Source organism: Condylura cristata, unplaced genomic scaffold (genome assembly GCF_000260355.1).
Source record: "Condylura cristata isolate star-nosed mole 26May11 unplaced genomic scaffold, ConCri1.0 scaffold00006, whole genome shotgun sequence".
NCBI lineage: Eukaryota > Metazoa > Chordata > Mammalia > Eulipotyphla > Talpidae > Condylura > Condylura cristata.
The window spans coordinates 60,174,845-60,197,803 of NW_004567107.1; the positions used below are offsets into that span (position 1 = coordinate 60,174,845).

The window sequence follows — 22,959 nt, forward strand, 5'->3', positions numbered from 1 at the left end:
GGAGGTGACCACATGGTGTGGCAGACCTCTCCTGACCCGCCCGCTGCTCCCCTCAGCAGTGTACTTCGTTGATCTGCCTGCTCTGCCCCCCACTCTGTCTCTGGTGAGTCCTCTCACTGCCCCTGCAACTCTGGCCTGTACCCCAGTTCTGTATGAATAAATAAATAAATCTTTAAAAAAAAGTTTAAATCCCATAAAACTACATGATAGGTTTTTTTACTTAATTTTATAAATGAGGAAAATGAGGCTCATTATAGTAATTTATTTTCCCAAGTTGAGTTTTGTTCTTTTAAGTTGGTAGTTTGGCTCGTGTTGATCAAAAAGAGGTTAAGATTTAAAAGAAATCAGAAAATAAGAGCAAATAAAAAAGATAAGAATAAAAACATAGAGTTTTTAGTAGACTACATTCTAGCCACTGGCTTACCATCTTATGCAGTGTGAGTACTTCCAGGGTGTGTTTTTGGTTCTCTTTCAGCTTCATAATATTTTTATTACCCTGCCCAAGAAGTTCTATTCTCCCACTGTATTTTTTTTTTCAGCCTTAGAATAACCTGCCATTTGTTCTTCCAGTAGAACCCATCTGTTACATGTAGGCCACACAGTTACATAAAAATGCATGTCTATTTCTGTCTTCCCACACATAGGAAGGTTAATGAGCTATCCAAACTGATAGCAACAAGAACCTCAATTTCAGTGCAGTCCCTTAGGGAGACAAACCAGGCACTTGATGGAAAAGCTGACTGTGACATTGGTCCCTTTCCTCCTTGGAAAGAGCAATGATTCAATTTGATTAGAAGTGAAACAAACTCCACATAAGGGTTTGCTAACTTGTCTACAAGCTCTTGTTCTACACCATGATTGGAGGACGTACAGACTTATAGAATGCTTTATACATCAGTATATGATGCTACATGATATCAACTCAGGCCAAAGAAAATATGCTAGATTTCAACAGTGGATACATAATATACATAATAACAAGAACCACTTAATCTTATACATTATGCACGACCCAGAGTTGTTGACCTCAAGACCGATGGAAAAGCTGCGTGGCTGTTGCAGCTAAAGCACCCACTTGTTTGTTGCATGCTAGATGATAAACTACCATGTTAGGGTGCTAGCTAAAGGATGTGGCAAACACTCCCAATCTTTGACCATTCTTTTGTATAATTCATCACAACGGAATATATAGGCATGGGAATCAAGCAAAGAAAATAGGAGTGTTTAAAATTAGTGTCATTCCTAGTGACCAAATTGGGGGATTTGTGTGTCCTCTTCCCTCCTGGATCTAGAGATTCTGATTTTCAAAGGGAGAATTCTTCCATGAGGGGATACATAGAGTATGCATGAAACGTTAAGACCCAATTATTTCAAACATTTGTTCCAGAAGTTTGGCATACTAGCAAAAGTAAATTGATCATTAAGGGGCAGGGCTGTTACACTTAGGGAAGTGAAGAATTCCTGGTATCCAAGTAGTTCACCAAGTAGTATTTTATTGTCTTTTTTTTTTTTTTTTAATAGTAAATGGATGAGCCGGTTCAGTAGCCAGGCCCTAAGAAGGAATTGATGAGGAGGGTTTCAGACTCCTCTGCCACCTCTTACTGTAAGCCACATATATCAATAGAGGTTCTGACCTAGGATGAGTGGATTTTAAAAAGAGTAGTCTAGAAGATAAAAGAGAAAAAAAAAAAAGGAATAAGTTGTGACATTGATACTAGCTGCCCTGATGAGGCAATACTTAATTCTGTATCAAATCATTATACTGCCTTATTTAAATATAGGTGGCTTCATTGGTTTAATCATATAATCACACCACTCTACTGCATGAGAGGGTTCTGATGATCTTCCTCTTTGTGATTTTGACAAGACTCTTTAAGGAGTTATGTCCAGATAGATTAAAATTATCATATGAAGCTAAAAGAGCCAAGTGTCATAATGGACAGAATAACTACTATAGGACATCATCCAGATTCCCCTTCTGAGATGGCACTGACTTATTCCACAAGCTGTCTCAAGTGTTGGCTACAAATGGTTCACCTCTGACTACTCTGGAAAATTCCTCCTTCCATCAAAGAGGGCCCTTTCTCTCTGTTTGGAACAACTATAGTGATACGGATTCTATGCACTCATGTCAACAACGTTCTGCATAAGAACCTCCTTCTCAGATCCTCAGGAAAGCTGACCAAAGGCAAAGTTACAAAACTCAAAAGACATGGAACTGAGAGTTGAAAACAGAAATGACTGATTATAAGGTCCATACCCTATCCATTATATCTTCCTGTCTCTCATAAATTTCAATTTAATCTTATTTATTTTTTTTTGTCTAGGCAGTCTATAAAATCAATAATGTTTAAGCATGTTCTGTTAAGTAAGAAAAAAATCTTCAGTGTTACACAATTTCTACAATTATATTGTCATTGGAATTCTTACCTAATGAATGTACTTATACATCTAGCAATTCATAAGAAAACTTATCTCTCTCTCTCTCTCTCTCTCTCTATATATATATATATATATACACACACACACACACACATATACACACATACAGACTTATAATAATATTAAATATACCTACATATGTATTGATACACATACTATAAAATATATTTCAAGACTGATTTCATGGTTAGTTTGACCAAAATCCTTAATTGTATTTTAAGGATTAAAGTGCAATTAAGAACAAAATGATACTTTAATCATGCCATTTTCTAGGGGAAAAAATCCAAGAAATCTCAATGTCATAAAACTTAAAAGATTAGTTATGGAACAAAGGCTTACATTTTCTGCTGTAAATATAAAGGTTTTCTCATGCATGAAATGTAATCAGAACAATTTATAGTCCAGTAAAATATTACTTCAGGCAGCCTTTAAAAACTTGCCACAGAAGTTACCTAATTCCTTACAGCTTAAAGAGAATGTTATTTGGATTTTACGATGAGTGAACATTACAACTCAGTGGTCATCATCTCTCTTTAGTCTCTTGTCTGGAAATTATTATACCTCTTCCCACTGCATCACCAATTCTTTTAGTAGAGTTACCAACTCTTAGTTCTATATCAAATCATTATACTATTCTATTTAAGTATAGGTGGCATCATTGGTTTAATCATACCATCACACCACTCTATCGCATTAGAGGCTTCATATTGTAACACAAATTATTAGAGAAATTTATCCTACCAGGAAATTGATACAGGAACATTCCAAGAAACATTTAACCTGGCCTCCATGTTGCAGAAAATAGTTGTTATACATCAAGGAAAATCTACTGGCTTCAGTTTTCTCTTTTACCTGTCCAGTTAGTGGGCAAAACATTATTTATACCACTTTGAGGGGTGATTTTATTTGGGGGAGATTTATATCATAAAAATGTGATAGAGTTCAATTTGTGGTAACCAGAATAGGTACATACATAGAAAGAGAGAAAGGGAGGTATACACACATATGTAGAGTGATACACAAATACACACATGTGTGCACATGCATGTACACACACACATATATACACACACACACATAGCCTATTGACATTTATTTCAAGACTAAGTTCAAGGTCATTTGGATCAAATCACTATTTATGTTTAATATTTTCAAAACATAAAGCAATACTTTCATCATATCATTTTCTAGAAAAATAATATAATAATATTCAAGACTTCTCAGTTTCAGACAGCTTATAAAATTAGTAATGGAATTGTGCTGTATTTCCCATGTGGGATTTGGGTCCATCAGACCAAACAAGGAACATGCAAAATACTGTGAGCATGAATTCATTGACTAGAACTTTCTACCAAGGAACCATAGGTTTTGCACTACATCGGGAGCTATAATTCCTCCAGATCTCTAGAAACACTCTTATTAGACCATTAGTGATTCTGATTGATCAAACTATAGAAATATGAATAATCAGACTTTCTAAATTTATTCTGGGGTTTAGTCACTATTTAGCAGAATCATTGACATGCAAATCTGCAAAATTCAGAAAGACAGCAACATATATTTATTTGGTTCATCAACCACAATAATTGTGGTCATGGAAGACGCAAAGATGTATATGGCTTACTTGCAAGGAAGTTACCTCCACTAGCAAATCAGTATATCTGGCATTAGCCAATGCTTCCCTAGTTTTTAGTAGGTAATATTCTTGGAGTCTAGAAGGTTATTGTTGCACATGATAAAAAAAGAATAGTTATAACTGAGTGACTACTAGTGCAGATAGTGCCACATTATATTATATTTACATAATGACAGTACATACCAAAAAGTAAACAAACAAACGAGGACAATATAAGGGCAAGATTTTGTTTGTTTTCATAATGCAATGGATTCTCCAGAACAGAGTTTATAAGAATGGAAACTTAGGTAAGAATTTTATTCTGATGAGTTTTTAAATGAGCATTAAATATCCTTCATTTTAAGTTAAATAACGAAGATGGTTTGTGATTATGTCATAATATGTAGGGTTAATTTTAAAGAAGCTGGTGTTAACATACCTCTAGGGAAATGTTTCTGAGATGACAAATGCTGAGGTGCCATCTACAAGAAAGTGAAGGCAGATGTGTTTGTTGCTTTGTGAGGTTTTATTGATGGGGCTGGAAAATGAAGCCCATGTTAACTAATTTGAAAACCAAGCTTTTCTACCATTCTTGTAAAGCAGAGTGGTATGGTTAAAAAGTGAATGAAGAAACAGGAGGCAGTTTTCAGACTATTCTGGTTTCAACTAGTTTTCTATTTCAGGGCAACATTTTACTTGCAACTTGACAATTTGAGCTATAAGGTAATCTCAAGAGGCAAGTTAGGAGAGGAAGGGGATGCAATTTGAGGAAGGAAGGCTAATGAAAATGTGCAAGCCAGTATCCCTTAAAGAGAGTAAAAGGAGTATTTGGAAAAAAAAAAAAAATCTTGGATGGAAAGGACTTAAAGGCAATTGTAAACTCAAATGTCAGGGAGCATATGGAAAGTTAAATGAAATGATTCTACATCTGGATAAGTGAGAGAGATCTTAAGTATAACACACAATAGAAGGAAATATGAAATTTATGTTGATTGTTCAGAAGACACACGGTACCTTTGTGGTCTGGTATTATGGCAGACTATAAATTTCATGCAAGAGAGATGTGTCTGCTATAATTCATTACCCAACATTTCCATGTTGGATAAAATAACTGACATAAGTAAGGACTCAAATATCTTAGACTGACTATGTACATGCTTGAGTAGATACATTAGAAGAACTGGATGGAACAAAAATCACAAGTAAAAGGAGTGATGAATTGAAGTTAACATGATACACTTGATGAGGATCATATTATCTACTTTAATGGTTTTAAGCTATTCCTTAATATCATTCAGTATTTTAAAATAAAGTTAAAATCAGGATACTAAAAACATGGATTATTTTCTCAGAAATATTAGATTATGTAATTTGCTCCCCCAACATTTCTTTATATAGAATGGTTTAGATAAGAATGGATTGTTGAAATATGACTTATGAATCAACAGACACTGTGATATAGCTTCCTCCTACCCTAATCTATTTAAGGCTTTAGTATTTTTATACCTGTAGTATATGAAAGAAGGTAGGAAATGATCTGTTTTGCTTTTCAGTTGTTATATCAATAAGGAGTGTTGCTTTTTATTTTGGATACTAGATTTCATGAGAACCACAAACAAATTGAAAGTAATATGAAAGAAAGGCTAAGGTAGTGGAAAAAAGTTATAATAATATGAGAACTGACTGAAGAAATTAACATTGTCATAGGAAGCATGGTAGTTGCTTTGAAACACATGAAATAGGTGTTATAAGTTTTTAGCTTGAGATATTTGAAATAACATGAGGAAAAATCCTAAAAACTGTTTCAAGATGCTTTGAATTGCCTCAAGATAGAAGTCATCAGCTAATCTACCAAATTTGGCCAACTATTTATTTATTGTTTATGTAAGCTTTCCTGCTACAATGGAAATTGTGACAGAGACATACAATCCATAAAATAATAACAGTATGTACTATATGATTAATAACAGAAAAAGTTTGGTGACTCTGGAATTAAGATATAAACATTTATTCATTCATTTAGCAAATACATTCCAGACATGTATACTGTTCTTCAAATACTGAATATATAGCTAAAGTTCAGTCTAGCCTACATGTCAAATTCCCTGCCAGAAAACATGAACTAAGTGACAGCTAATGAAATTTCAGAGGGGAGCAAATCATGAAACAAACTATTGTACTTAATGACTTCAAAATTCACTTTCAATTGCAAGATTCTTTAAAATTGTAAGCTGATGGGGGACAGACCTTGAAAACTGGTAAATGGCAATGGCTGGAGAAGCAGAGGGTGGGGTTCCTTTAGACATGGAGAAGAGTCAAGGTAAATGATCAGGAAATTAAGACTACTCAAGTAGGTTAAACATATATGGAATAAGCAGAAAAGTAAACAGAAGACATATCTGGATAGAACAAAAACACAATTTTGTGAAGGATAATCCGTCAGGCTTAATACTTTTCAGGTTATTTCAGATAATAAGAAGTGATAAATTATTTTCTAAATGGGTAGTATAAACCAAGTAAAATTCAGGAATATCAGTTTTAGTAACATGTAGAATGATAAGAAATGAAAGATACAATAAAGTCAGTATAGGCTTGAAGTTACATATAAACAGGACATGTTCAAATCATGGCAACTGTGGAAGAACAGGAATCAGGAGTCTCTGGGACTTTTTATAAATATTATCATGACTTCTGCAAATAGTGATAGTTTTTTTCCCCTCTAATGGTTTCCTTTTATATCTTTCTATCATCTAATTGCTCCAGCTAGGTTTTCTAATACTATCTTAAACGATAGTAATTATGCTAGTATTCTTGTCATGTACTTGATCTTAGAGGAAACATTTTCAGTTTTTTACCATTGGGTATGATAGTAACTGTGAGTATGGCATGCATGGCCTTTACTATGTTGAGGCATGTTACTGTTATTCTCATTTCTTAAGAGTCTTTGTTATAGCTGAATGTCATATCTTGCTAAGTGGCTTCTCTGCATCTACTGATATAATGATAAGGACTTTATCTTTCTTTTCATTAATGTGGTGAATTATATTGATTGATTTATAGATATTGAACCATTATTGCATACCTGGAATAAATGCCATATGGTCATGATGTTTGATCCTTTTAACATACTATTGAACTCATTTTGCTATAGTTTCCTTGAGGAATTTTGCATTTAAGTTCCTCAGGGATACAAGTCTGTAGTTTTCTGTTTTATGATATCTTTGTCTCCTTTTGATACCAGAGTATAAATCAGTACAATAAGTTACAGGATATAATATCAATATATAAACATCAGTTGCTTTGCCTTATGCAAACAATATACTAAATAGAAGGAAATCAAGAAAAAAATCCTCATTTATAATCATTTTAAAATGAATTAAATATCTGGGAATTTACTTAACAAAAAAAAATTGAAAGATATGTACAACAGAAGAATAAGATAATGTTAAAATAAACAGAAGAGGGCCTCTCTGGTGGCATAGGGGTTAAGTTTCAGTGCTATCACGCTCTCATTGCCATGGCCTGAATTCAATCCCTAGCAGATTGCTAACCCACATATGGCACAGCAGATTTCTGTCTTATCTGCTGTTCCTTTTAGCATTGTATTTCAGAAAATCCACCTGTTCTCCCCCACTTTGTCTTGGTTGAATCCTGTTCCCCCATACCCTTTTCATAATCCCCAGTTCTTCTATAAATCTTTAAGAAAAGAAATAGAAGATACAAAAAGGTAAATATATTCCTTATTTATGGATTAGAGGAATTAGCATTGTTAAAATGGCTATCCTATCCAAAGCAATATACAAATTCAATGTAATCCCTATCAAAGTTTCAGTATCATACTTCAAGGAAATAGGACAAAAAATAGTAAAATTTATGTGCAATTACTAAAGATCCTGAATAACCAAAGCACTGCTGACAAAAATGATGAATGTCAGTATCTACATTTCCAGACATTAAACTGTATTACAAAGCTATAATAATAAGAATTAAAAAAAAAACAGACAAGAAGAATAGAATTGAGAGTCCAGAAATCACTTTCATAGATATTTTGTTTATGACATAGGGGTCAAGAGTATGCAGTGAAGAAAGGAGAGTCTATTAAACAAATGGCCTTGGGAAAACTGAGCGGTCACATGTAAAAGAATGAAACTAGACCGCTACCTCACAACATATACAAAAATTATCTCATAGTTTATTAAAGGCTTGGACACAAGATGTGAATACATTAAAATACCTAGAAGAAAAAATAGAAGCAGCACTTGGCATTGACTTTATAGATGCCTTTAGAAAATCAACTACAATGGCAAGAGAAACAAAAGAAATAATAAGTAAATATCAAATTAGTAAGATGAGCTGTCATTAAAAAAGAATATACCTTATTAAGTGGAAGATAATATTTTTATTCATATATCCAATAGAGGTTAAAATTCAAGATATACAAAGAATTCACCCAACTCAACAGCAAGAATTCACACAACTCAAAAGCAAGAAAACCAATAGTGTAGTAAAAAAAAAAAATGGGTATAAAATTAGTATGCTGGAGATGGGGATGTAGGCTGTTCCACTTCTATGGAAAACAGTATGTATATTTCTCAAAATATTAAAAATAGATCTATCACATGATGCAGCAACCCCACTCTTGCTCTATATAGAAGATGCAAAAACATAACAAAACACTACTAATTCAAAGGAATGTGCATGTGCCTATTTCATTGCAGTACTATGTCAAGCTATAGAAGAAACCTAAATGCTCAAGGAAAGATGAGTGGAAAAGAAGATGTGTGTACACACATAGAACATTACAGTTATCAAAAAAAGATAAAATCTTAACATTTGTGACAACATAATGGAATTGGAGGGGATTATGTTAAGTAAAATAAATCAGAAGAAAGATAAATACCAAATTATTTCACTTATATGTGAAATATAAAGAAATAAAACAAGACCAAATACAGATAACCCAAACACTCTCTAGAAATATGACTGCACAATGGAGACTACAAGAAAAAGGTAGAGGTGAAGGTGACATGAGCTAAGGTCCAATATACTATGGTGAAGGATTATGAATGCTTTAGTGGTATTCATAGGATGGTCACAGCTTCCTGAAGAGGGGTGAACCTATATACCCAAATCATGCTGTGCTGTAAATCAGTGTTTCCTTAATGCAAAATAATATAATAATAATAATAATAATAATAATAATAATAAAGAATGGAGTTCAGGAATAAGGAATGGAATGAATACAGGTCTCTTTGAGAGTGTTTTTTCTCAGTGTTAGAGGCTTCCATTGTATGGGGCTCAAAGGAACACAGTATACCCCATCCTTATTGGGATCAATATTTAAGAGAATAAGTAAAAAACTGTAAATTTTGGGAAGATTTTTGACCAAATAATTGGAATGCTATCCTGTGAGGTAACAGGCTCAGATCATCATTTAAAGTATGTATTTTTAATGTTTTTTTTTTCTGCTGAAATACTCAGGATGTTTGTATACTTCTTATGTGCATATTATATGACTATCTATCTAACTGTGGCAAAAACTAGTCAGATAGTCAGACACAGTTAGGGTGGATCTTGGTATTCCTACAAAATATCTGGGAAATACTGTGCAAATCCCATATATTCTCTGAGACTCAATTTCTTTATCCATAAAATGACAATAATGAACCTACTTCTTGTTATGAGAATTGTGATAATATACAGATTGTGTCTAGCTTTTGTAAAGCATATAATAGGTATCATTCCATTTCTTTCTTTAATAATATTGATTATTAAGTTATCTCAACTAGTTGCATTCATCATTTGTGACACTCAAAATATGAAAGCATTATTAGAATATCTCAAATGTTTAGAATTGAGATAAAGATGTTCTCACATGAAATTATTCAAGTGAAAAGATTCACATGAAATAATTCATTAGATATGTTTTCTGTAAAACAATCACATCAATAAATTATGTATTAAGTGAGTTTAGTTAACCACCTACAACACCTTATAGATTTTTAATAGGTGTTCATTTTTATTAAGAACAGAGATAATGTCCCAGGGAGATTTAGTTGAATTCCAAAGTAAACACATTTTATATTTCTATGTTGTATATCAACAATTTTCAGAGCAAAGCCTGGAATCTCAAGGGGCTCATACACAGCTCTCCCACACCTAAAATTCTCATTTAGGAATGCTATAATTAAGTTCTACAAGCCAGAGTGTACATTCAAAAGTACTGAAGCATTGTGGTTAATGTTACTTGCTCTGTTTTTAGATAGCCTTGATAAGGCTTTTCAATTGGCTGTGTGATCTTTGATAAGCTATTTTCCTCCTAGGCCTTATGCTCTTTTCCTATATAATGGGGGTGGTAAATAGTAGTATTTATCTCTCTAGGCTATGAAGATTACATAAAAAAAAAACTTGCAACTAAAATGATTAATACATTGGAATCACCAAATAAATATTATCATGATTTTCTCCTATCCCCTTTTTTTTTTCCAAATTGGATTTGTGCAGATTCATGACATACAGGAAAATTAAAAGAATAACATACATGACAACTAAAATAAAAAGCATCCTATGTAAAAGGTGGAAGTTGTGGAAGTGGAATCTTCTACCTTGCTATAAAGATGGTCTTCCTCAAGTCCAATCCAGAACAGAGTCCCCTGGTTAAAATCTTTAAATTTAGTCTTAATCTTTAAATTCTAATCTTGAAAATTGTATATCACTTATAGGATGAATATTTTTCACTACTGTACATTTAAGACCTGTTTTGGGGAGACCTCCATCAACCTTAGATCACTCATACTCTCATTTGTAAATCCTACAGATGCACTGTGTTTGTGGGTATGTGTGTAAGATCCCATTTCTCTGCCTTTTCTCTTCTCTTTATATATAGCCCATTCTCTATCTGGCATGCTTTCTCCTTCTTTCCTTAATCTGTGATGAATGAACATATAGTATGGGACATGTTTTTGGAAAGGAAGTCTGCAGACTGACTGGATGACAGTCTCTGAAAAGCCTAACATCTCCAAGTCAATAAATTCTAATGGGAAAAGCTATGATTCCAGAGAGTGGGAAGTAAGCTCTTCAGGGAATTTCAGCCTGGAAGGAGTTAGTCCATACAGAGAATCTCTCAACACATGAAACAAGTATCATAGATAGGAATTAGGATGGAGAGAAAAAAAAGAGGGATTTTCCACCTCCAAGCCCCAACCAGTAAATTAATGTTGAACGTTGATTTATGCTAATGACACTTAGTAATGTAATTCTCTGTGAGAGCATCTGTACAATATTTCAGATATTCCCAGAGGTGCTTAGAGAGAGTGAGTAAGTCAACCAGATAATATTGTATGAAATTAATTAAACAGGGACTTTAATATAAGGAAGCTCTGAATTGGAAAATACATCTGTTTTGTAAAAGCCTTTTCTTCCACCTCACCTGCAGCCTCTAGGTTTGACTAGAATTCTTGCAATAAAAGAATCTGAGGTAGAATAACCTGTGGCCTTATGCTAATATATAAAATAAGGTTATAAGACATAAGATCAAAATTCCACATATAAAAAACCTTTTACAAGTTTTCATATTCACTATAATAAAACATTATACAATGTAACACATATGGACATTTGTAAATCTTAGTGTTCGAGAACTATACTATTGATTTCTACTGCAAACTATAGTTAGAACACCTGAAAATTCTATCTTGAAATAGAATTTTATTAATGTAATAAGAAAACCCTCTGTTAAAAAAATAGGAAATTAAAAGTATGTGCCTTTGCAATCCTCATACCCAAATATATCAACCTATCTTCACAGGCAAAGAGCATCCTGAATTTTACAGTTAGTATTTCTTTTCCTTTCTATTTTACATAGAGTTATCACAATGGTACAGTTTATCTGAATGTGTGTATATGTGCATGATGTAGGTTTTAGTTTTTTCTGCACTGTTTTAGCTTATATTTAATTTTTTACTAACATTGGTTTACATTGTTATTAGTAAATTGAAATTACACTATCTCTCTATATTAACTAAAAAAACATTGTAGTTAATCATTGGAGCTTAGTTTTAGTTAGAATTTTATTACAGTTATTGGTATATTTGGGTCACTTTCTACATTTTAAGTAATTTCAATATATTTTTCTTACTTTGTTTTTAAAAATTATTGATTTATATATATTTCCTGTATTTTTTAAAACAATAATCCACTCACTTTATTTTCTATTATTTTTAAAATAAATATAGTACATATCATATCTACTAATTCTACTTCTCAAAAACATCTCTGGAACTATTATTTGGACTTTACTTTTAGCATTATGAAGGTATTATCTTTCTAGACTTTTAGTTTAGTATTTAGATATGCTTTGGATTTTTCTTTGTGCTTAAAAAATTAAAATCAGGGCCCTCCCTGGTGGCACAGTGGGTTAAAGCACAGCACTGAGAAGCTAAAGCCACTACCGCATGAGTTCGAATCCTGCCTGCCCCGAGGAGTTCCACATGGCAAGGCAGACCTCTCCTGGCCCTCCCGCTGCTCCCCTCAGCAGTATACTTCGTTGATCTGCCTGTTCTGCTCCCTGTTCTGCCTCTGGTGAATCCTCTTACCCTCTGCATCTCTGGCTTGTACCCCAGTTCTGTATGAATAAATAAATAAATCTAAAAAAAAATATCATTTATTTCCACAATATCTTCTCCGATTCAGCTATTTTCTCATTTAAATAGATTATGCAAACTGTTTTCAGTCTAGGTCTTTGACAGAGCTTTAAAGGCTTTGTATAATAAAAAATACCATGTCTTCATTTTTTTTTTAAGATTTATTTTACTTATTTATGCATACAAGAGCCAGGACAGAGGTGAAAGGTGGGGGAGGTAAGAGGATTCACCAGCAAAAAGTAGGCAACAGAACAAATAGATGTACTGAAATAATACTGCTAAGGGGAGAAGAGGATAAGGTAGGAGAGGTCTACTGGGCAGGGTGGGTCAGCTTCCTGGCCAGGGAGCACACTCAGAGCACTGCAGGTGGGAATATGTTGATAGCACTGAGAATTTAACCCCTGCACCACCAGGGAGGCCCATGTCTTCATATTTAAATACCAGGTCTAAGCGTTCTTATAAATACCTTAAAAATAGCACCCCAGGGCCCTACCTGGTGGCTCAGCGGGTTAAAGCTAAGCACTAAGAAGCTAAAGGCACTTCAGCATGAGTTAGATCTCCAACCCCTGAGGTGATCCACATGGCGTGGCAGACCTCTCCTGACCCGCCCACTGCTCCTCTCAGCAGTGTACTTCATTGATCTGCCTGTTTTGCTCCCCTTTCTGTCTCTGGTGAATCTTCTCACTGCCACTGCACCTCTGGCCTGTACCCCAGTTCTGTATGCATAAATAAATAAATCCTTAAAAAAATAGCACTATACTTTTTTCTACTGAATATTACAATACTACAGTTAGTCTGATTCTTGTTTCCTTGACACTGTATAATTCTTCCTATTAATTTCTCTTTCATTCACTAAATACTAGTAAATTCTTATATGTGGTGCACCAAGTTAGGTGTTGGGTTCTTGAGTGAAGAAGAAGTCTATTTACATGTTCTTGAAGGTTGTCCTCTTTTGGTTTCATGAAATAACATGCTCTAGGGTCATTTAAAAAATATTGAGGTAACATTGGTTTGAAACACTGTTATTTTTTATAAATCTACAAATGTATGTTATACCATACTGACCAAAAAAGCTCCTATAATCCACTATATCCATTAGAACTCAAATTCCCCCTCTCTTCCTACTGTCTTCCCTCCTTTTTGGTAGTTTCAGTTCGGCAGTCTAATTTCAAGAGTTTGATTTTGGTTGTATTTTTCTGTTCCCTTTCTATATTTGTTTTTGTGAATTTTGGGGAGAATCAAATACAATGCCAAGGAGAAAATGCAAAACATACAAATGAGACTATATCAAAGTTAAAAACTCTGCAAGAAAGAAACTATCTTTAAACCCCCCCCCAAAAAAAAAAGTTATGTTACTAAATGAATGAAAATATTTACATATTATATACCTGACAATGGGCTAATATACAAATCTACAAAGAATTCACACAAGAAAACAACTCATCAAAAATGGGCAAAAGAGGTAAATAGACATTTCACTAAAGAGGATATACAGATGGCTAACACACATATGAAATCCATGTTCAACATCATTTATAATTAGGAAATTTCAAACAAAAACCACAATAAGATACCACCTCACACCTGTGGAAATGGCCCATATCAACAAGAACAGAAACAGCATGTGATGGTGAGGATGTAGAGAAAAGGAGCCTTGGTGGGAAGGTAGGCTTGTCCAGCCCCTGTTGAAAACAGTATGGAGATCTAATATATGGTCCCATGATTCCTCTTTTGGTTAAATACTGGAACAATGCAAAACATGAATGAAAAACAATACATACATTCCTATGTTTATTGTAGTATTATTCATAATAGAAAAGTTATAAAGGCAATCTAAGTGCCCAAGAATAGATGAGTAAATAAAGGCAACTTTTAAATGAACCATTGCCTTTCTTCCATTGTCTTAAACTAAGTGTTCAGAATCTCTAGGCTAATACCATTTACTTCATCTGCTTCGCTATTCCTGCTAGATCATAATTAACCTACCTGAAGTGATTTAAAATTCACCTGACTTACCTAGACTGATTCAGTTTTTTCACAGATATGAAAAGTTATACAGGTATAATTCAAGTAGAAGTTAATTTGATAAGGAGAACTCAAAATTAACAGTTGGATCTGGGAAGGAATGCTGTATGCATCTTCATGCCTCTACACTGAGTTAAGAAATGTGGAGAAATACAAATACTGTTATGCTCCATGATGCTGTTTTTCACTGCCTAGGCAAATAAAATTAGGCTTTGTGACTCGGAAGAAGCTACGTGTAGCTTAGGGAAAATTATGAAGCAGAAGGAAATGAAGTGAACAAAAGATAAATATTCAAAATATAATCAAGCCCTGTAAGTCTCAAATGTACTAAATCCTCTGTGAATTGTGTTTCCATAAAGTACAGGATATACTCATAGAAAAATATATAGGCATGTATTTTATTAGCATACCTTTCTAGATAACCACAGCAAGTCTTACCCACAGAATCCAAGAAGTCAAATGAAAATGAACCCACAGAGAAAAGAGGAATAACTGTAGGATTTATGAAGGAAATCTACCTCTCTTTGGCAACCATGTGGACTTTATTTTTAATGAAATAACACAATCCAATATATGTCTTCTTACAGAACATCATTAATAAAATAGTACAGTTCTAGGCCTTCTGGGAACTCAAACATGATAGCAGCAGATAATTACCTTTGAGAGGAATATCAAAAAGCACAAAGTATCTTTTTTTCCAACTAAGCTACATTTTAATATTGGAAATCTTGCACATTGCTGACTAATATCTCTTTGACTGCCTGGGAAGCATTTGTTAGCAAAGATTTTATCAGATATATTGTAACTGTCATTTAAAGGGAAAGGACATGCCATGTACTCAAAAAAGATCAAAGGCTGTCAAGTTTATCCTGCTTAATTCTGCTGTGTGCTGTGACAGAGGTACACTAGACAGAAGCCAGTTTTCCAGTTATTCCCTTCATTTGCTACTCAAAGATACTAACTAGTTGAGAAAGAGGGATTTGAGTGTATGTGTGTGTTCTTCATCTTCTTCCTCTTCATGTAACCTTAATACGGCACATACATTTGTTACTCATAACTATTAAAATACATATTCCAAATAATTATGAAGGAAGATCATAAATACAGATTAACGAATGACTCTAAAACTGAAGGAAACTTTTAATTAGCCATTGTAAGTTCAGTTAAGAAATGACAATATCTGGGCCTTCCCTGGTGGTGCAAGGTGTTAAAGTGCAGCACTATGAAGCTAGCTGAAGTCTCTTCAGCACCAGTTCAATGGATCCCTGGCCAAGGAGATGAACCACATGGCACAGCAGACTTCTCCTTTCTCAACCGCTGCTCCCCTGCACAGTGTATTTCAGTCAGTCTGCCTGTTATATTTCCTGATCTGACTCTGGTAAATCCTCTCTCCCACACCTCTGGTCTATACCCCGGTTCTTGTATGTATAAATAAATAAATCTTAAAAAAAAAAAAAGAAGTAACAGTCTCTTCAACTAGCAAAATGTCTACAATGTCTTTAATCAGTTGGCCTTCAACTTAATTAAAATAAACACTCTTAATAGTCTTTGGGAACAACTTTGCTTAACGCAAGTATCATAGCAGTACCTTGTAAGATATATGAGAACTTTGCATCCTTCAACATGAAGTAGCTAAGTTCAAAAGTAGACTATTCTAGATAAGAATGGCATTTCTTAGAATAATTTAAAAGTATGAATGTTTGAAAAAATCATTAACAATATAGTTATGCTAATTTCAAAAAGATAAAGGAAACATAAAGTGTTTATACTTTGTATGGGAATAATATTATTTGGTGAGTTTTTAATCTATAATTTATAAGTTTTAATTACATATTGAAATTCAGTCAGGGTAATTATAAAAAGTAATTACAATTTAGTGAGTGCATGTAACTACTACCCAGTAGTAACAGAATACACACATCACTTTAAAGACCTCGCAAGTCCACTGTTGCTAATAGCTATTATCTTTCCCTCTTCCAAAGGTAAACCACATACACCAAATTTAGTTTTTATCATTCCCTCATTGTACTTTATAGCTCTACTGTACTAATACCCCCAAATGTAATATCCTATTTTGCCTACTTTTAAATTTTATGTAACTATACTTGCTATGTCTCTTAGTATAATGTCCCTAAGATAGATTCATGTTGATTTGTGCAGCTGTAGTTTATTCTCTCTTTGCTATATATTATTATGCTTTATGAATATACATTTCCCCTCTCTTCTACAGTTGATGGGCATTTGGGATTTCCCAGCATTTTTGCCACTATAAACAATGCTGTTGCTATCATTCATACATTTGTAATTTGATCCAGTTGTCCTCAAACACATAAATAACAGACTCCCATAGGCTTATAGCTAGGACTGAAATTACTGAGTTATCAGGTATGCATATGTTCAACTTTACAATGTTAAGATGAACTGTATTCCACATTTGTTTGACCCATGAGCTTTTAAAAATCCTACATGTTCCACATCTTTGCTCAACCTTTATAAGACTTTTAATCTTTGCCAACCTTATATTGGACTTTTATTTTAATTTATATCTGTAGTTACTAATAAGTTTGATTGTACATAATTTCTCATCGGTGGCATGCCTATTTAGTGTATTTGCTTGTAACTTTTTGTACATTTAGATTAAGCTCTTATGTCTTGGAACTTTATCTGTAGTAATTCATTGATGTCTGAGCCAAATGTGAATTCATCCAAATATAATTTGCATTTTCTCTCGCAGTTCATTTAGAAATGTTATTAAATTGCAGCAACTTTAAACTGTACACTTGTCTTGAGAGGTTGTTTGGCTTACTCAAGTAGAATGAACTCAGTCTGCACAGCATACATGAGAGCCTGTTTGTGATCACTAAAATTCTTGGGATTGTTGTTTTTCTACACTTAATGTCAAATGCCAGGAAAGGCAAAACGTTCATACTATTCTTTGAAGTGAAGATGGTCTGTTGGTTATTTACCTTAACACAAAGGTACAGTCTTACAAGTTTCCAGATTCTTAGGCATGTCAAACATGTCATAGAAGCATCAATCCCACTTACCAGGACTTCCAGACATCAGCATTCAAAGTTTTGCCCCATAGTCTAGAAGATTCCACAGTCAGCACCTCTCATCAGGGAATCTAGTCATCTTCCTAGAGAACAAACAAATTAAACATCTCAGCTTCTCCCAATCAATTAATCAAAAATAAGAGAAAACCTATCACAGAAAATTGGTAAGTGCATCTACAACTTTGCACATGGAAATTCTAGAAACTATTTAAAATTCAATAGAAATCTAGTATTTTATTGTTCAGTTGAATAATAATATTATTTTGGGTAATATATGGAGCTACCATATATCTCTGAGTCTGGATGAAACGAAGTCTTAACCTATCACTAGCGCCATGCTCCACACCCTTAATTCCCTTTCTTCCTGTCAGTACTTGGAACATTACTAAATTTCCCTGAGTTAATTTGATAAATCACATGGAAAATACTTCTGTAATCTGGAGAAAAAAATCTACCTCTTCTAAATGAGCAATCTGTTTTCTATTTCTATTAGAATCAAACTCAGTTTTTATAGCTTGATGAGCCAGTTTACTAATAATAGTTTCCATTTTTTTTGAATGTCTACTATCTGCCAGAAAATGTTTGTATTTTCCCTATACATTTATTTAATACTTACAATTCTTCAAGATGGCCCAATATTGTCTGGCTAGTAAATTTCTGAGCTGCATTCTACGTCTGGTCACTGCATCCACAATCACTGCCTTAAACCACATAATGCTGCTGCACATTGTCAGCAAATAGCCTCCCCATTGTTCAAATTCAGCAGGTGATTACAAAATGAAAATATTTCTTTCAGCACAGACAGGTTTAAGATATTTTGGCAAATAACAATGCAGGAGCATTCTACTGTGAAATCTTAATTCACATCCATGCGAATATCGTTTACCCTGAAGCCTTGCATTATTTAGTAATTATCTAGTTAAGTCACTTTATGTATCAATTTGTAAAGTATGAAATAAAGATATGGCATAGCTGATATTTTCAGCTTTGGTGTTTATGAACAGCTTCCTTTGCTTTCTCACTACTAAAATGCTGACATATATACACAGAATAGAAAAACATTTATTTTCACATAAATTAAATCTGACATTTTCTAAAACTTTCTGTGCTCCAGTTTTACTTCTGTAAAATGGGATAATACACTTTAACTTCACTCAGATAAGGAAAATCTAATGAAGATGTGCATGGGAGACACCTTTGCGTCTTCAGAACTAAAACTTTTATAAACAGAGATATTATCATGATGCTTTTGCTATTAAACACTTGTGATATAAAAAATCTTCCAAATGTAGCCAAAGTATATTTAAAAAATCAACATAGTTCAGGCTTTTAACTTTTTTGCTCTTCGTGTCTTAGCAGTATTAATTTAAAACACTGTCCGATACACTTGACAAGTCAGAAAGATCTGTGTTACAGATGGAACAGTAATCTATATGGTGGTACTAATCCAACAATATATGGCTCTCAGACACATAAAAACACTAAAACATAGATATAGGTAGTTGTCAGAATAATTCTAATTCATCTTCAGTTTGCTTATTTATTAAAGCTAGTTTTACTTTCAGATCAGTTTCTCATTGATATAATGTATGAATAATGCAATTCACACAGTTCATAGTAAAAATCAATAAATTGCCAAATTTATAAATCTAAATAATAATTACCACACTGATGAATACATGGGATAGTTTCATCTCATCAGAAAGTTCTTTCTTGCTTCTTTACCTAAGACTCAGATTTACTGCCAATAAAAGTTAGATCTTATGATTAAGTAGAATTAAGTAGGTGGTATAAGGCACAGTATCATAGGCACTGGGAACATGGCAATAAAAAAAAGCACAAACTCACATTCTAGGAAATAGGGTAAAAAATAAAGCAGTACTTAACAGAACAACTTTATTTCATTAAGTTCTTATAGTATCCTGGGAGTTCAACAGTATAAGTGATTTTATCATTTTATAAACTGAGGCTTACAGTGGGATACGAAGCTAGTTGACTGAACCGCTAGGACAAGAACCTACAGATCTTCTGACTCAAGATGTGGTATTTTGCAGTTGCCAAATCATTAAAAACTTCAAATGGTATCCTTATGGAAAAGGAAATGTACTTATACTAACACTAATATCAAGAAAAACAAAGGTATGACCAACATTCATATTCTTCTTTTCTCCCTCAAACCTTTATTGCCACTCAACTCTTCCCCTCTAGTAGCCTCAATTCAACTCATATTCTAGGGCTTGTTTTGGTTTATGTCTGTCAGTTTCTTTGTCTTGTTTCTCTAAATTCTGAATATGAATTCATCCTGTATTTATATTTCTCCTTCTGACTTATTATACTTAGCATAATGACCTCCTGTTCATCTATGTTGTAAAAAATGGCAAGATTTCATCTCTTTTGACAGCTGAGTGGTATTTAATTGTGTACATGAACCGTATCTTTATCCACTCTTTCTGTGGGTCAGTTAGGAGTTAGGCTGTAAATAGTGCCACAATAAAAACAGGGTGAAACAGTATATATGTATATGTGTGTATATGTGTGTGTAACATATACATACATATGTATGTACACACACATGTACATACACCCATGCATATATTTATTTATTAGTGTTTTTTCACACATTAGATAGGTACCAAGGAGTATAATTGCTGGGTCACAAAGTATGTTTATTTTTAATATTTGAGGAATTTCCACATTATTTTCATAGGGGGATAGATCAGTCTATATGCCCACCAATAATGTACTATGTTTCCTTTCTCTATATACCTTCACCAACATTTGTGCTTCTATTTCATGTATGTGTGTGTATGTATAAACATGACACATACATGGATTTTCATATGAGTGTACCCATATTCTGTATATGTGTGTGCATACTAACTTTTGCTGTGTCCTACATTTTGAATTACTTGACTTCAGTTATAGTTTTTCTGCTTTGACTTCCTCATTTATTCAAAAATTATTCAGCATTTTTTTTTTGTTCAGTATAGAGGTTTTTATTACCTTTTGGTGTTTGATTTCTAGTTTAATAAAACTGTGGTCAGAGGAAATACTTGATATAATTTTAATCTTCAAAATTCATTGACACTGCTTTGTGTTTTATGATGGAGAATGTTCCATTGTAAGCATATAAGTCAAAAATGTTCTTAACTATTGTTGTATATTGCTTTATAAATGTCTAGTAGGCCCTTCTGGTCCAATTTCTCATTTAAGATGATCATTTCTATGTTCTTTTTCTGTCTGACTGATCTCTAAGTAGGGTTATGTTTTATATAAGTAGAGTTTTTAAGTCACTCACTATTATTGTCTTGCAGCCAATGTCTGCTTTTAGATTTGTTATTCTCTCTCTCACACTCAGACACACTCACATAGGAATACATATATATATGTGTCTATCTATCTACCTATATTATAGTGCTTCTTTGTCCTTTGTATGGTGGAAGGACAAAGGACTTTTTAAGAACTTATCCTTAAAAAGGGATAAGATAGTGATTGGTAATAAAAGGGAAGATAAATAGGCATAGGGTGAAATGCAAGGCAAAAATCAATTGTCATATTCTGAGACCAGCTTTACCATATGAGAAGAGTCTACCTTATTTACAGTTTCTAACAACTCCATCTCTGCTCAGCTTCAATCTTTAGAGACTGCTGTGTTCTAATATAATATAACAAACCAAGGATGTCAGGGAATAGCACTTATTCTCCTCCTCCAATGATCGTCAAACAATGACCAATGGCAGTTGTTATATACATATCCTCTGTCCCTTATGTGGGGCGACTTTGAAAAAGATATGCATGCTACCTACAGAGTCCTACCAAGATTCAGCACTAGTTATAGTTAACAGGAGAGCTAAGTTGGTTAATATTATCTCCTTTTCTGTCTTTTTTCTTCTCTTTGTCTCTTTCTTACTGTCCTTCCTATGATTCTTGGGGTTAACTCTTAAATAAATTTGTATAGAATTTTTGCACCTAAATTTCTATATGGAGGGAGACCAAGAATAGGATACCAATTCATTCACCAAAGTATAAGTTCTAGATAATAGCTTTAGAACATAGGTCAATGTCAAAACAATATTTGGTTTATACAAAAATCTTTTACCGATTGGATATTTCACTGCAAATAAAGATTTTGAACTATAATCTGCTGGGTCTTTTACCTTTGAGGACATCATAATAAGTACTCTTGAACTCTGTATGCTCTCACAGATACCAGAATATGAAATGTGTTTACGCTTACAAATAATATGAAGATTGTTTTCTCTATACCTAAAACCATATCAAATGACAGCACAAACTATTCCCCCACCTTTCTTTCCTCCGGCCTTCATCACAAATATTTTTCTTCAACATCTTTCTCCCTTTTTTTTCTGCCTTCCTCATTCTTTTCCTCTCATTTGCTTCCTCCCTTCCATTATTCCTGCAGTATATGTCGCCTTACTTAAATTACAGACTTTCTGAAATAATATTAGTTAATAAAGTAGGTAGATACATGAGAGCTGATTAATATCATCTTTCTTTCATGATGTCTTTTGTTTTCTATACCTCTCAGAAGATTTATGGAGGTAAGTAGAGGTAAAAAGCAAGAACAAATTATTAGTATTGAGCTTTACCTAGAGCTCTTTTTTTATTACATAGTACTATACACATAGATTCTTATTAAGAAAGAAAATCCCCCGTGAAAGAAATAATCCATTTCATTTTTCAAATTAGCAGTGTAGCTAAAAGAAAGAACAGAATTAACAATAGAATTTTCAGTTCCACCCTTCTGTCATTTTCTTTTTTAGTAAAAGGAACACATATAGTGAATGTATTAACTTCATTAAAAAGTAGAAAAACTAAATTCACCCCATTCTTTTGGCATTTAATTCCCATTTGGCATGAGCCATTGCTAGCTCATTCATTAGATTATCAGAGTTTAAACAACCACCTATCTTGGAATTTGGGAATATAATTTAGATTTTCTTATTCTATTACGCATAGAATCATTGGCAGAGGAAACAATGTTATATACTTTATATAGTTTTTCTTGGCAAGTCAAGTCCAGCCCATCATCACAACTAATATTGTCGACATTTGAATTAAACAGATAAAAATTATTTTATTTTATTCCTTGAATTAAGTTCTAGCTAGCACAAACAAAATAAGTCAATTAAATGCTCATAAGAAATTAAGGAAATAA

The 22,959-nt window shown here is 33.4% G+C and overlaps 1 protein-coding gene across 2 annotated transcripts in view; it reads right to left on the reverse strand.

Annotated features, from left to right (window-relative positions):
- The window catches only part of LINGO2 (leucine rich repeat and Ig domain containing 2), a 1,074,912-nt gene that overhangs the window by 358,178 nt on the left and 693,775 nt on the right, over positions 1–22,959 (reverse strand). For both annotated transcript variants that reach the window (XM_012721335.1, XM_004677707.2), the window contains exon 5: positions 17,772–17,863. The gene's annotated coding sequence lies outside the window, so the exon portion shown is untranslated. The remainder of the gene's footprint in view (positions 1–17,771; positions 17,864–22,959) is intronic.